Below are 15,129 nucleotides of genomic sequence, written 5' to 3'. Positions count from 1 at the left end.
AGTCAACACATAAAATTAATCACCGCAGTGAGCAATGTTGTGGGGTCAGAAGTCATACATGATGACCCTCTGTCCATGTTCTCACCCTCCACACCATCTATGGCTCTACAGTTGGTGCCAGGGGCCGAAGTCACACAAATGGTCTCAGTTTCCAGTTCAGCACCGCCAGCTTTGCGACCTGATGGTCTACTGGGCAGCCTCGGCCGAGGTGGGGCTCAGCCTCTCGGGAGACTCCCAGGAGCAGTTCTCGCGACTTTGGATCAGTCTGCTAGAGTATCAGAGGCGTTATCAGCTATTGTCCACAGCTGATAATTAGGAGCGCAACATGTTGCTGCCTGGAATATACCTGTATTTCATGTCCAAGGACCCACGTTAACGTGTTGCCTATGCTTTCCCAAGCGCCGGGCTGCTGGTTGAGGGCTGTCATTTTCTTTGATCCATGTGAGGGAGATAATGTGGGTGACACTCTGTCCTTGGCCCCACTTTGTAGATGAGGAAGTGGAGGCTCAAAGAGGTAGATGGTTTTCCCCAAATTCCTGGTCATAGTTAACCTGCTGCTGAAGGTTATGCTTGTAGCTCAGCTGCAGAGAACAGCCCTGACTCTGTTATGCTTGGGAGGCCGTGCGCCGGGAACTCAGGCAGAACCCGGCAGAGGCTCATCGCCGCTCCGCAGTGACTGGTTTGGTTCCAGTAACTGGAGATGGCACAGACAACGGCTAGTGGCTTGGTTCTGACTGGCTGCTAGATTCCTCTGTTCTTCATAGTGTATTTCCTGGGACGGGGATGCCCTAGTTCCTTTTCCTCTCTCACCTATGCTAGGGCTGGACTGACCGCACTTTACTCACAGCTGTCTCAGGGCAACCTGAATTCTTGCAGGGCAGCTGGCTTCCCCCGGGGAAGAGTCTGCAGAAGTCTCAGCCTTCTTATGGCTTGGTCTCAGAATTTCCTGATTGTCACATCTGTCATGTTCTGTTGACGAAGCAGATCACCCAAGCTGAACGACATTTGTTGGGAGGGGAGTTGGACCTCATCTCTCAGTGGGAGGAGTAGCAAAGAATTTCAACCATTTTAGTCTACTGTATCCATATTTAGGAGGAGGCAGAACTGGGACGTGGAGCACAGATTTGCGTGACTTCCAAATCCTTGCTTTTTCCCTCCATTGCTCTGTCTCTGCCAGCATGCGGTGTGTGATGGCCTCAGGGTTCCTAATTGTGAGCAGGACACTGGGTCATCGTGGAAACAGGCATATGAGATGGCACTGGTGAGGTGTCAGGGCAGGACAGTGGAGGAGCGCCAGTGCCAAAATCCTGCTGGCACAACAGGACACCAGTGTCATCTCTCATCCTGCAGGGGGCTGCGAGCTTGAGAGGAGAGCAGGCTTTCAGACCTGAAGGGAAATGTTAACGACTGATGCCAATGAGAAAGAGGAGACAGGGGAGAAGGAGGAAGAAGCAAGTCGATGGGAGGAGAGGTGGAGAGGCCAAGTCTTGCACGGAAATCTCCCACAGGAGGGAAGGAGACCTCTCCTCGTGTGAGCCTTGCTTCTGAGCAGAGGGAAGCAAGGACCCACTTCCCTTGAGCCCTTTCTGCACCAGCCCACCTGGTGGATGGCAGCGACTGAAGTCTCAGAGGAACGAGGAGCTGGCAGAAAGGACAAAGTAGCAAGAGGCCAGAGAGGACCTGATGAATTCGTTTACTCTGGTCTCTCTGGAGTTGGTGGGGAATTGAGGATTTTTATTTAAGCTGGGTAAGGTACTCAATTCGTAGCCCTCCTATGAGCAATTCCCCGTAGCTTACTAGGGGTTCCCATCTGGATTCCAAAAAGTGGCTTCCTCGCTCCTTGACAGCAGCTTTCATCTAATTGAAAGCCCCACTTGCCACACAGAAGTGCTCTTCTAACACTTTAGCAAACTAGAGTGGAGAGGAGAGGAGAGGCTGTCACAGGATGTGGCTGCTCCTGTTGGTGAATCCCGTTCCTTAGTGACAAGTCCCAGTTTCTGTTGGGAGTAGTTGTGCCCCAATCACATTATCCATGGCACTGACAGTCTCCTGGCCAGTGATTGGTGTGGAGGTGAGCACGTGACCTCCAAATCATGGCTAATGCGATTTCTAAGGTGGTCAGCTGGGTCTTTCTGTGAAAATTGCCCCCCCCCCCATTAGTAAAAGACAGCAACACAAAGGAAAGGTGCTCTACTTCCATCTTGTCTGTTTTGAGTGAGAGCAAATGAGGTTCTGCTGCTTTGCGTTCTGGTAGCCATCGTGTGACTGTGAGGACAAAGTCAAAAATGTTTGTGTTTTGTGCCATAGTTGAGTCACAAAATCAATCTTCCTGGAACTTGCCCTCCTCTCACCCCCAGCATGGAGTTTTCAAGCCATTCTTAGTTGGGTATTCTGTGGCCTAATGTGTGTGTTTGACCATGGCACGAGGTCAAACCGTCAGCATTTGAAACCCAGCCTGCTTTCAGACGAAACAGTGTGGTGCAGAGCCTCCGGGATTTGCTGGTGGTCCCATGGAGAGAGTGGCATGGCTCCTGCTTGGAAGCCTGGGTCCCTTGTTCAGTTACCTGTTATATGATGTGTGTGCATGTGCGTGTATGTGTGTTGGGTGGGTAGGGGACAGGAAGAGATAACACTTAGAAAAGTGAGGGCCGGCGCCGTGGCTCAACAGGCTAATCCTCCGCCTTGCAGCGCCGGCACACCGGGTTCTAGTCCCGGTCGGGGCACCGATCCTGTCCCGGTTGCCCCTCTTCCAGGCCAGCTCTCTGCTGTGGCCAGGGAGTGCAGTGGAGGATGGCCCAAGTGTTTGGGTTCTGCACCCCATGGGAGACCAGGAGAAGCACCTGGCTCCTGCCATCGGAACAGCGCAGTGCGCCGGCCGCAGCGCACCTACCGCGGCGGCCATTGGAGGGTGAACCAACGGCAAAAGGAAGACCTTTCTCTCTGTCTCTCTCTCACTGTCCACTCTGCCTGTCAAAAATAAAAAAAAAAATTAAAAAAAAAGTGAGAGGTGGTATTCTGGAAAAACTTTTGTTTCCTACTTTCTACCACCCTGAGCACAGAGCATTGTCTCTTAAACTTGGCACAGCTGCCGAGGAGTGCATTTTAAATCATAGCCCTCTTTGAAAAGGCAAACACTGCCTCTCCTATTTGCCCATCACACTGCATTTTGCCAGGGGGTTCTTTGGTCATGCTATGGACACCTTCTCAAGCTGGTTAACTTTCTAAGTCCCAAAACTTGTCTCAACTGTGCTATCAATTAATAACCTCCCAACTGCAAATGTCTTCCTGGGTCCTCTTTGGCCATTATGAGCTTTTCTTACTCATAGGGGCTGAGCCAGGTCAGTGGAAGGCACTGGGAAGTCACTGCAGGTGCAGGGCCTATCTCTTCCTAGCTCCAGTCGCTGTACGTTTCCTTTCCACTGGCGTCCATGGCACTGTGGTCAGGGTTGTGGGTTCAGGGGCCATCCAACAGTTCTCCGTCTTCATGCAGAGCTCACAGACTTGCCTGGCTTGGGCTGCTGGCCACCTTCCTGGAGCTGCCCCAGGACAGACAGCGCCCACTGTAGGCCTTGCATTACCTTCTTATGTGTGGTCTTCCCCCATCCTTACCCCTTTATGCTCACTCACTAGCTTGCATCCCAGAGGGCTGCTATCAATGTGCCTGGTAGCATGGACTAGCTGTCATTTGAGCATTCAGGCAAACAATCCCATTGTCCAGTATGGTGCAACCCACCCCCTCCAGTGAAGTCTGATTTCCAGCCTTGGGGAGGGTTGGCTTGCCTTGAGTCCTCCTTAGGGCTCCCTTAGAGTTCTCACTGTATATTTGTGGTTAGTCTTGGATCCCAGATGATCAAATTATTTCTATTAAAGCTCTCCTTATCCTGTGTCATGGACAGTCTTCTCATGGCTCAGCAGATTTCTGGCCCCTGACTGTACCACAAGACAAGTGCACTACAGCTCAGACCCAAGTGGTACTTAAGGTAAGACTTTGATGACGAAAGTTAGTGGCACAATCATCCAGCCTGTCACCTGCATGCGGGGGTCCTTTAGAAGGAAGCAGAGAGTATCTGTAGCAGCATCGACTGTGTTGGCAGTGGAGATGTGGGGGCAAAGGACTAAGGGGCCTTCGGGGAGAAGATCTCTTTGTCTCTGTCTCTCTATTTTTTGAATCAATATTTTAAAAATCTCACCCTTCTCAGTAGATGCTTAAGCCCAGGAACAGGGTGCGGCCCCCAGCTTGGGGGACATGCCCCTCCAGTGGCCCTTGCAGGGGGAGGCAGTAACTGGATGGGTTCTGAACCCATCAGTCAGCCATGCCCACCCATTCCCCATGCACACCTATGTCCTGGGAGTGTGGTTTTACCACTGGAGAGCAGGCTTATGGTGCCAGGGATTAAAGACATTGTTGTGAGTAGCACTTCGGGAATGAGCAAGGAATGGTTAATTGGAGAAGAAAAAATGAGACAGAGAGGACTGTGGCTGGGTGGGCATGCACAGTGCCTCCACATGGGGAGATCTGAGGATGAAGTAGCCCCGAGGCAGCAGGGTGTTTGGTGGCAGCAGGTGGGAGGGATGCATGTCTGATGCAGGTGGCCCAGGTGTGGATCCATCAAACAGGTGCAGGCTACAGAAAAACACAGGGGGCGCTGAGAGGAGGGATGTGCCTGCAACTCCAATGGGGACACTTGGCTGTGGGGGAACATTGGCCAGCTCTCTGCTGACACCCTGTGCCAGGCACTGTCTTAGAAGACTATGTGAAGACATAGCAGGAAGGCGTCCACGTGCAAATTAAGTAGAGAGGCCCTGAGAGAGACCCACCCTGTCAACACCTGGATATTAGACTTCTGGCCACTAGGACCGTGAGCCCGTCAATTTCTACTTATAAACCCCTGGGCTTGGGGGTACTCCGTTATGGCAACCCTGGCAGACAAATACGGATCTGTCTTCAAATAAACTCGCTTGCGGGCCCCAAGGTGAGAAGACAGGGCTTCCTTCACCCTCACTGCAGACTTGCAGGCTTTGTTCTCTCCAGGGGAGGGAAGAGGAGCCTGGGCAGAGAACGCTGGGGACACTGGACTCTTGTTTTATCTAAACCCAGGAGCCGCCAGCTCCTTCCCACCCTGCCCCTGGTGGCCCTACAGGGGAGCTCTCTGTACTGCATTCATCAGCCTATGGCTTCCCAAGGTGGGGCCAGGGCCCCCCCTTGCCCTCCCCCTCCCGCCCGGGCAGGGCTTTGGGGCGGGGTCTTCAGCTGACTTAAGGGGAACGTGCAAGCCTCTGCACTCTCCCTTCTATCCCCAGAGGGAGCTCTCCTGGAGCGGCAAGGTCTCAGCTCTCTCTGGCGCTGGTTACTGATGCCGCTCTCAGGTGGGACAGCAGAGGAACTGGAAGCATTTTAAATTCCATTTAGGCTTCGGCTCACTGGCAGGTGAGTCCTTCAAGAAGGGAAATCATAGGTGAATTTGGAAAACAGCAAAATGTTGGGAGGATAATCCTTGAGGGATAGAGATTCGATTCAATTTTTTTTTTTGGGGGGGGAGGTAAAATAGCAAGGTTTATTAGGGAAGGGACATCCGAAGAAAGGATGGGCACCTCTCCAGACAGAGCCTGAGAGACTGGGGTGGGGGGGAGTGAGGTTACATGGTTGAGTAGAGAGATTACACCTGACCAGGCCAGGCGGGCGGCTCAGCATGGAGGCAGAAGGCTGAGCGAGCAGTACATTTGAGGCGGGGGGGGGGGGGGCTAAGGAGATGGGTCTTTGTCTTCACACACTTGCTCCTGAAATAAAGGACTTTATGGATGCAAATGTTAAGAAGCTCCTCCCTGAGTTTTCTCTTGAAGGTCTGAAACAAAGGACTTTATGGATGCAAATGTTATTAGTCAGGAGCAAGGGAGCAGGGTGTTTGAGATGCAGATACTGGGCTGCACCTGGGAGATTGTGGAAGATTGTCAGGCAGAAGGGGTGGGGACCTCCACCTGGCAGGTTATCAGGTAGAAGGGGGCAGGGCAGGGCAGGATGTGAATACTGGGCTGCCCCTGAAACACCATCAGGATGACCTTAAGATGCAGCATATGCTGGACATAGATGTCGTTATGTCGCACACACATAAGCTCAAGAGGTAATACCCCAAATTCTTCTTTGGGATTATGGGTGGAGTTCCGTTTTCTGTAACTTCTTCAAAGCTGGCATGTGGACGTCGAGGGGGATTTGGGTATTTCCTCTTGCTATCTGTCTTATGGTGTGCGACAGTGGCCTTGGAAAGACTGTCCTGCTTGGTCCAGAGGGCTTCTCAGGTCATCCAGTCGAATGGGCTGGAAGCCTTGTCTGATGACCATTTGGAGTTCGACAGCTTTTAGTCTGTTAGAGACAAAATGAACAAGGGCATTAAAAACACAGGGTCCAAAGAGAAGCAGCAAGATTACAGACATTATTGGGCCAAGGAGAGGAAATAGCCAGGATTTCCATGACCAGATGTCAGGCCAGAAATCCCAGCCCTGCTTGGCCTGGTCCTGGAGCTGTGTGGCTTTGTCCAGCAAAAGTACGAATTTGGATTTGTACCTGTCTAGTCTGATTGACCCAGAGACAACATTCTTCCTGGAACATGGCACAGATACCTCCTGGAGCAGCAGTTAGCATGTCCAATATTTTTTTTATAACCTTTTGTGACTTCCGCATACCTTCTTTAACTTACTTGAAACATTTCATCATTTTCATTTCAGTCTAGAGTAAACTAGCCATCAGGATTCTTACAAACCATGTCCTTTTCTTATTTTAAAAAGCTCTTTCCTTTTTAACCCTTCTTACCAACAACACTCTTTTCTTCTAAACCTTTCTTACCAAGCACACATTTCTATACTTGATGTTTTCCATAGAGCCTGATTGGCTCTTTCTACCTTACCAGAAGACTGAGGTCTCCATGCAGAGTGAAGGTGCCTTAAAAATCCCTTGTGTGATCTAGAGCTCTGGTTAAGGCAATCAGTTTTGCTAACTGAGCAAAAAGTTCCTGGGGGCAGAGCACGCTTCAATAACGTGCCATGCTGTAACTGTTGCATACCCTGAGAAGCAGGTCCCGTCTGACAAAGCTACTTCTGTTGGTGAACCAAACCTCATTTGCGTTAGTCAGGGGGCTGTCTTTTAGGTCCCTTCTGCTGGCATAGATCAAGTCTATAGTCTCAGTACAGGAGTGGAGGGGACCACTTTCCCCTGGAACTGGCATTAAAGTAGCTGGGTTTAGAGTAGAGCAGTGCCTTATTTTTACCTGAAGGTTTTCTAGAAGGAGGACCTGATACATTAGTATCCTGCTATCTGTGAACCAGTGAGAGCCCTTTTGTTCTAATAGAGAATTTATTTGATGTGAGATATAAAGGGCGATATTTTGCCCCAATGTAATTCTAGATACCTCCTCTGTCAGCAAGGCGGCTGCTGCTATCATCCTTAGGCCATCCTTGTGCCATCCTTGTGCAACAATGTCTAAGGTTTTAGAAAGGTTGCCCACAGGTTGCTTAACAGGTCCCAGATCCTGAGTTGACACTCCTAAGGTGACTCCCTGCCTCTCAGTGATGTACAGCTGGGAGGATCTCTTTGGGTTTGGCAGTCCTAGCACAGGGGCTTTAGTCATAGCATCCTTTAGCTGAGCAAAGGCTGTGGTTTTCTCTTTCCCCCAAAGGAGGGGGCTCTGCTTTGGCCTGTCGAGAGCCTGATTTAGGAACTGTGCTATTTCCCTGTATCTAGGAACCTGTAACCTGATAGAGAAAAGCTGGGACTGCCTGAAGTTAGCTAAAGTAGGAATTTGCTGCATGGCCCATATCCTCTCTGGGGCAGGTTTTCTCTCCCCAGGGGTGAGGATAAGGGTTAAATAATTAACACTCTGATGGAATAGCTATGCTTTGTTTTCCTCTGGAAACCTAGTAGCTAGTTTTGCTAGGAAGTTAAGCCAATGTGCAAGACTAGAGTCTCAGGCTGGGAAAGGAGACAGACTAACAAATCATTTACATTTAACCACCTACATTATGGATTATTGTGCACCCCCCTTAAGAGATAGTCCCTTTAAGTCCTCAGTGAGGACCTGTCCAAATAGGTGCAGGACTATCTGAGTTAGCTGTTACTGAAAGCCCTGTTTTTAGGAACTGGCAGGGAGGACTTTCTCTAAGCTTAATACTATTGGATAGACTTTTAAGGCCTGGCTGGGTGTGTGAGGCCCAACCTCTCCATGGGGTGCTGGAAGATAATTGAAAGAGATGCAAATCTCCTTTAAGGGAGGCACCCTGTTGACTTGCATTACCTGGCTGGACTAGGAGGAGAGCTTTAATAGGAGGCTGGTAGAAATAGGCAACTTGCGTTTCACTGACCCTAGGCCATCCCCTCAATAGCAGTGGCTGGAGCTGGAAGCTGGGCAGAGGCTGGGCAGAGCCAAAGGCTTTTTAGCTCGGGGCCACAGGGTCTGCGGTTCTGAACCAGGAGTCCTTCGACACCCAGGGCAGTTCCGTGTCCAGTGGCCTTGCTCTTGGCAGAGCTGACAGAAGGCAGTTGCTGTCATGACAGCTGCTTGCCCAATGCCCAAACAGGTGCTGTTTGGGGTGCACTGGCCTTGCTGGGTCTCCTTGACGGCAGAGCACCGTGTAAAGCAGCCGTTGATTGGCCTGTTGCCTATCCTCTGCTGCTAGCTTGCTCCTCGTTCTCCTGGTCTCTAATAAAGTAGACGAAGGAGGCAGCCTCTATGACGTCAGCCAAGGGGGTGCTCAACCCAACCCTGATTTCTGAAGCTTTCTTCTAATATCAGGGGCAGCTTGAGTTAGGAACCTATCCCCTAATATGGCATTTCCTACACAGAATCAGGACCTAAATCAGTATACTTATCAAGACCCTCTTTGAGCCTTTCTAGAAAGGCAGCTGGATTTTCCTGTGATCCCTGTTCTATCATTGATAGCTTATTAAATTCTTTGGTCTTGCCTTACTGGCTGCCCTTAGACCTGCTAAAAGACAAGCCAGCATGTGGTCCCTACTTTTTCTTCCCTCAGGGGTATTATAGTTCCATGAAAGTTCCTTCATTGGGATTGCTGCCTCTGAGATTGGGTGTCCCTCATCCTGCCTATGCAAGGCATTTGCATAATCATTGGCATGCAGCGACACCATTTGCTTTTTCCCATGAGTTAAGGTTTAGAAGGAATACTATGTCCTTCCAAGTAAGCTCAAACATGCCAGTAATCTTATACCATCCCTCTAGCCACCTGTTGGGAAGCTTCCCATTTTTGCTTTTATCTCATTTAAATCCTGCATTTTAAAGGGGACCCATATTTTGGTGGGGCCATTGGGTCCTATCACTTCCTGTAAGGGAAACATTCCTGCACCCTCCTCCCTAGCAACCGAGCTCACGCTTGTGCTCAGCCTCGGGCTGGGGCTCTGGCTCGGCTAACCCTCGGCCTCGGGCTGGGATTCCTCTGAACCTCTGGGCAAGGTGGGGCTGTTGGCTCCACAGGAGGCTGAGGGTGTGGTGGCTCTGGGGCATCTAGGGGAGCACTAAATGGCAGCTCCTTTGGCTTAGCTTTACAGTGGACTCCTGATAATAACTCAAATGAAGTTAGCATTGCTGAGTCCAGTCTGCAACTTTGACAGAGCTCATGATCTTTCCTGAGTGCCATAAAGACCTGTACATAAGGGGTTTCTGTTCATTTACCATGCTCACGCCAGTACTATCCCTTAGTCAGGCTTGGCCTAATGGCCTCTGGCTATTTTTAATGTTAATTTGGCTAAGCCAGTCAGCCCCTCTTCTGAAACAACTTCTGCAAAACTGCTTGGACTATACTAAAAGCGCTCTTTGTACTTGGAAGGGTGCGGCCAGATAGCAAAGTCTATCGGATGGCTCCCTGTCCAGACCTAAGCCTAGGGGAACAGGGGAGGGCTGCGAGTAAAGACAAAAGTGCAGCGGGGAGAGATAACCAGCTCCCTGTCCTGGTGCCCACCGGGCCCTGGTCAGACACCAGAAGGAGGGAGGGCACACGCTTCCCACTGCCCTTGCTGTCGCACAATTCAACATGCAGAGCAAGCCAGACCTGACACAAAAACCCGTGGGGGAATGAGGTCAACCTTGAAGCTGTGTCCTATTAACAGCACGTAAGGAACCAGACCCTTCGGTAGGCACAATATAAGCTAGCAAAACCTTTATAATGCAACAAAGAAGTTCAAACTATCTAGAATAATCAAAACAGCCATCAAGGGGAGATCTTAATCCACACTGCTCGGATACTTCAACCAAAACCAGATCTAATCAGGACTACTGCAATCACTCAGTCAATTAAAACAGATAGTTAACTTTAGCTCCTTTCCAGATTCAATCCTCAGACAATCAAAGCTTAGCAATAATAACAGTGCACAAAAAACTTTAAGACGCACCAGAGCTACCATAAGTTGCAAAGACGAAAAACCTTCTACCATGTTGCAAAGGATTAACTGGTAACAGCTTTTCCCTAGGTGCAGAGACCTGTGGAATTCCCTCTCCCTTTCTCTAGGCCAGTGGTATAGGAATGGAGAAGAGGAGAGCAAGAGAGTGGGGGAGGGAGCCCCAGGAGGAGGAAGAAGGCTGAAAGCGACAGAGGACAAGATGTGAGCGACTGCCCTCACCTTCCCCTACAAATCTCAGCTGGAGGAGAGCATAGAGAAAGGCCCTGATATCTGGGGGCTGAGTGGGGCTCGAAATCTCCTATCGCTCAAGATTGCCCACTGCCTAGTTGTCCGAGTTTACCTGGAGGGCTAAGCCCTGCTCGCATAGCAATAGATAGCATTACCAGGCGTCCCTCCAAGAGAGAGACCTGGTCCTTGGGTCTCAGTCCAGCCGCTGGGAACCCAAAGCAAGCTCAGGGGGTCTCCAGGCTCTCAGCCAACTGCCCTTCCTAATTTCCCTCCCATTCCTTACAATCCCTCTGGAGTTTGGGCCGTAGCTAAGCCGTGGCTGGGGGAACTCCATGTTCTCGGAGAGCTGTGGGGTGCTGGACACTCAACGGTCACTTCCACAGATCCGGTCCTGCTTGAGGGAAGGAATACTGACCTCCCATGTCTTCTCAATATCCCTTCATGGTTGCCAAAAATGTTACTGGAGAAATTGCAGGGTTCTTGTCTTCGCACAAGAAAGAATTCAGGCATGAGACAGAGTAGTGGGAGGTAAAATAGCAAGGTTTATTAGGGAAGGGATATCCGAAGAAAGGATGGGTACCTCTCCAGACAGAGCCTGAGAGACTGGGGTGGGGGAATCAAGGTTACATGGTTGAGTAGAGAGATTATACCTGACCAGGCCAGGCGGGTGGCTCAGTAGAGAGGCAGAGGGCTGAGCGCCATTTTTTTTTTTTGACAGGCAGAGTTAGGCAGTGAGAGAGAGAGAGAGAGGGAGAAAGGTCTTCCTTTCCATTGGTTCACTCCCCAAATGGCTGCAACGATCGGTGCGGCCGGTGCACTGTGCCTATCCGAAGCCAGGAGCCAGGAGCCAGGTGCTTCCTCCTGGTCTCCCATGCAGGTGCAGGGCCCAAGGACCTGGGCCATCCTCCACTGCCTTCCCGAGCCACAGCAGAGAGTTGGACTGGAAGAGGAGCAACCGGGACAGAATCCGGCGCCCCAACCAGGACTAGAACCTGGGATGCTGGTGCTGCAGGCAGAGGATTAGCGTAGTGAGCTGCGGCGCTGGCTCGATTCAATCTCTTCAAACTGGAGGATACTACAGGTATGTCGACAGTTTTAACTGGGGCCAGTGCAGGCACATGAGCCTGGAGATGTTGGAGGAGAAAGGGATACAGAGATCATGTAATGCTGGTGTCCTGCAGATGAACTGGGGCCAAGGAGAGGATCTTTATGAGGGAGAGGAAGCCAGCACGCAGGCCACATGGGGAGGAGGTGCAGAAGCCTGGTGTTCTAAGGCTTTGGGCAGGAAGATTTATCCTGGGTAAGTGGCTGGAGGTACTTGGAGACAGATGTGCCCCTCTTTCTCCGTGCGACCACATCATCTGTTTTGCTTTCTCCACAAATAGGTCTCTCTGGATGTTGACAGGGAGAGATTTGGACATAAAACAAAGGAGCATTTTCTATGGGCCGTGAAAGGTTTAATTTATCACTATCCTTACCAAATAAAATGCTTTTTTTAAAGGACTTGGATGAACAAATGTTTCAAAAATGCAATGGATTATAGCAATTACAGTGTCCACTTTGAAAGGATTTGCTGATGGACAGACAGGTGTTCAGGGAGCATTTTCATATATTTCTGACCATGAAGGTGGCACGTGAGATAACGTGACCAAGGGAGATGTGCAGGCATAGCTGGGCTCTTTTTTTTTTTTTTATTTTTTTTTAAATTTTTGACAGGCAGAGTGGATAGTGAGAGAGAGAGACAGAGAGAAAGGTCTTCCTTTGCTGTTGGTTCACCCTCCAATGGCCGCTGCGGCCGGCGCGCTGCAGCCGGCACACCACACTGATCCGATGGCAGGAGCCAGGTGCTGCTCCTGGTCTCCCATGGGGTGCAGGGCCCAAGTACTTGGGCCATCCTCCACTGCACTCCATGGCCAAAGCAGAGAGCTGGCCTGGAAGAGGGGCAACGGGAACAGAATCCGGTGCCCCAACCCGGACTAGAACCTGGTGTGCCAGCGCCGCTAGGCGGAGGATTAGCCTATTGAGCCAGGGCGCCAGCCATAGCTGGGCTCTTAAGAAGAGGAAAGGGCTTTGCAGCGGGAGTGGCTGCTGCTTCCTGTTGCTGTGCCTGAGATGAGCTTCTAGGCAGGCTCCAAGAAACTGCTGTGAATTCCTTGCCAAGGTGGAGACTGTCAGGACGAGGCCAGGGCCCTTAGTGCCCCTGGGGACCCAGGGAAGCCCCTCTCAGCCCCTCTGTCGAGGGCTGGGTGCTCCTATCTGGTGCATTCCGAGACTGTTGGAGAAGAGCGTGCTTCTCGCTTGCCATTGGGAATCATAGCATTGCATTTGTGGCTCACTTTTAGCATGTGTAGTGCCTGTGGGTTACATTTGCTGTGCTAAATGTGATCTTGTTTTATTCCACTTTGCTCATCTCTCCATGGCTCTGATTTGCTTCTTGCTATGATTTGTGCTTGTGGTATGTGATTTTGTAAGCTTTGTCACATCCTTCCACAGGTGGGGAACATCTGGCCCTGGTCATGTAAGGCCCAGAACATCCGTTGTTCTGGCCCCTGCCGTGGCACCTGCAAGTGGGCCTTGAAATTCAGTAAGTCTGTAGCAAGCTAATTTTTAAGTTGCTCGTTTTGTGTGACCATGGATGCTGTTATAAATATCCAAATGGCTCTTGGCAGAAAAAAATGTTCCCCACTCCGGCTAAGATGCTATCTCTTGTTGCCTGTTAATCCCTTCTAGGGCAAGGCACTCACTGGCCAGCTGCCAGAGGTGCTGCCTGCTGGCCACTCACATCATGTGTCTCCCGGAGTCATCCTGTCCCTGTTGGAGGGGAGTTGACTCACCCAGGGCAGGCCTTGTCCCCTCCATCTAAGGACTGGTGATGGAGGGGTGCAAAGGCCTGGGGCGGGGGTGGGGGCTTGCCTCCTTTCAGAACAGTTCATCTTCAAAGGCAACCCTGGCCTCAGAACAGCCTGGGCCATCCTCTGAGGACGCTGTAGTCACTGCCTGGTATTTTCTGTCCCCAAAAGCCCCCGTCCGTGACGCTTCATCTCAATGTCTGTTTCCTGGGAAGTCTAACCAACGGCAGCTGGTGCCAGAAGTGAGCTGAGGGTGCAGCTTCTAAAATGGGATTTTGGAACCGAGTCCCCATCAGCCAGCTGGTAGTGAAACTCCATCCCCCATGGTAGGTGGAGCCCTGACTACCCCAGGCCTGGGGCATTGCTGTTTTGTTGAAATGTGCACACATGGGGACTGAGCTGGGGTGCAAGGGAGGGATCGCAAGGTGGACACAGTACGTAAGGTCTCTATGAGCTTGGTTAAAAAGTCAGTCATCACAGGACTATGGCACTGGGTCAGGTGGCTGCTTAACCATTCTGTGCACCCAACTCTTGTAAAGACCAGCGAGTCAGAGTGGCAGACAAGGATGGCTGAACAAGCAGAGAGCCAACAACAGAGCTGAGAGGACATAGCGTCCTATGGGGCAAATGGAGGGGCGAGCTCCTAGAGCCTTGCCCCATTCTGTCTCTGCAGAAGAACAAAGTACTACAGGGATTACCAAGAGGCTGAAGGCAGCTGCTCCGTTTAGAGTTGAGGACACTGCCCATTCTTTGGGTTTGAGACAGTCACGTGACGTGAGTTTAGGAGGGGCTGGCCTCCAGGTTGAAGGGGCTTATAGTAGAGCAGCAGGTGTGGAGGGGATGAGTCACACACAGCTCCCCAGAGGCGTCTACAGTGCTTTCCTCGGGAGCTAGATGCCAAGGGAGGGAGAATACCCAGGGTCTCAGTGCACGTGGTGTTGCTGTAACAAAATACCTGAGGTTCAGTGAGCTCACAGCTTTGGAGGCTGAAAGCCCAAGACTGGGTGACCCTGCCTGTTAGGCCTCTTGTGTGTCCCCATGGCTCCATCACCACGGGCAGGTGGCATGATGATAGGAGTGTGTGTGAGAAGGAGGGAACAACCCCATGGCAAGGAGACAGCAAGACTCAGGGGCTCAGGCGTGCCCTGTGTGTAGCAGCTCACTACTGTGAGAACTCACTGGGTCCCACAGGAAAGAGTTAGGAATGTTTATTCCCTTCTCAGATGGCATCTCAAATGATCTAACCACCTTCCATTAGGCCCCACCTCTTTATGTTTTTTAAAGATTTATTTATTTGAAAGTGAGAGTTAGAGGGAGAGGCAGAGAGTGGTGGTGGTGGTGGGGCTTCCATCTGTGGGCTCCCCTCATAGCCACAGTAGCCAGGGCTGGGCCAGGCTGAAGCCAGGGGTCAGGAGTCAGAAGCTTCATCTGGATCTCCCACATGTGAGGCAGGGGCCCAAACACTGGGCCATCTTCTGCTGCTTTTCCCAGGGAGCTGGATTGGAAGTGGAGCAGTAGGGACATGAACTGGTGCCCATATGGGACGCTGGCATCCCAGGCTACAGTTTTACTTGCTCTGCCACAGTTCCACCCCTGAGGTCCCACTTCTTAAAGGCCTCACCTCTCCAACCCTATCACACTTTCAGCAGATGA

Source organism: Lepus europaeus, chromosome 11 (genome assembly GCF_033115175.1).
Source record: "Lepus europaeus isolate LE1 chromosome 11, mLepTim1.pri, whole genome shotgun sequence".
NCBI lineage: Eukaryota > Metazoa > Chordata > Mammalia > Lagomorpha > Leporidae > Lepus > Lepus europaeus.
The sequence above is the reverse complement of the archived record's forward strand: the minus strand, read 5'-3'. Positions refer to the sequence as shown.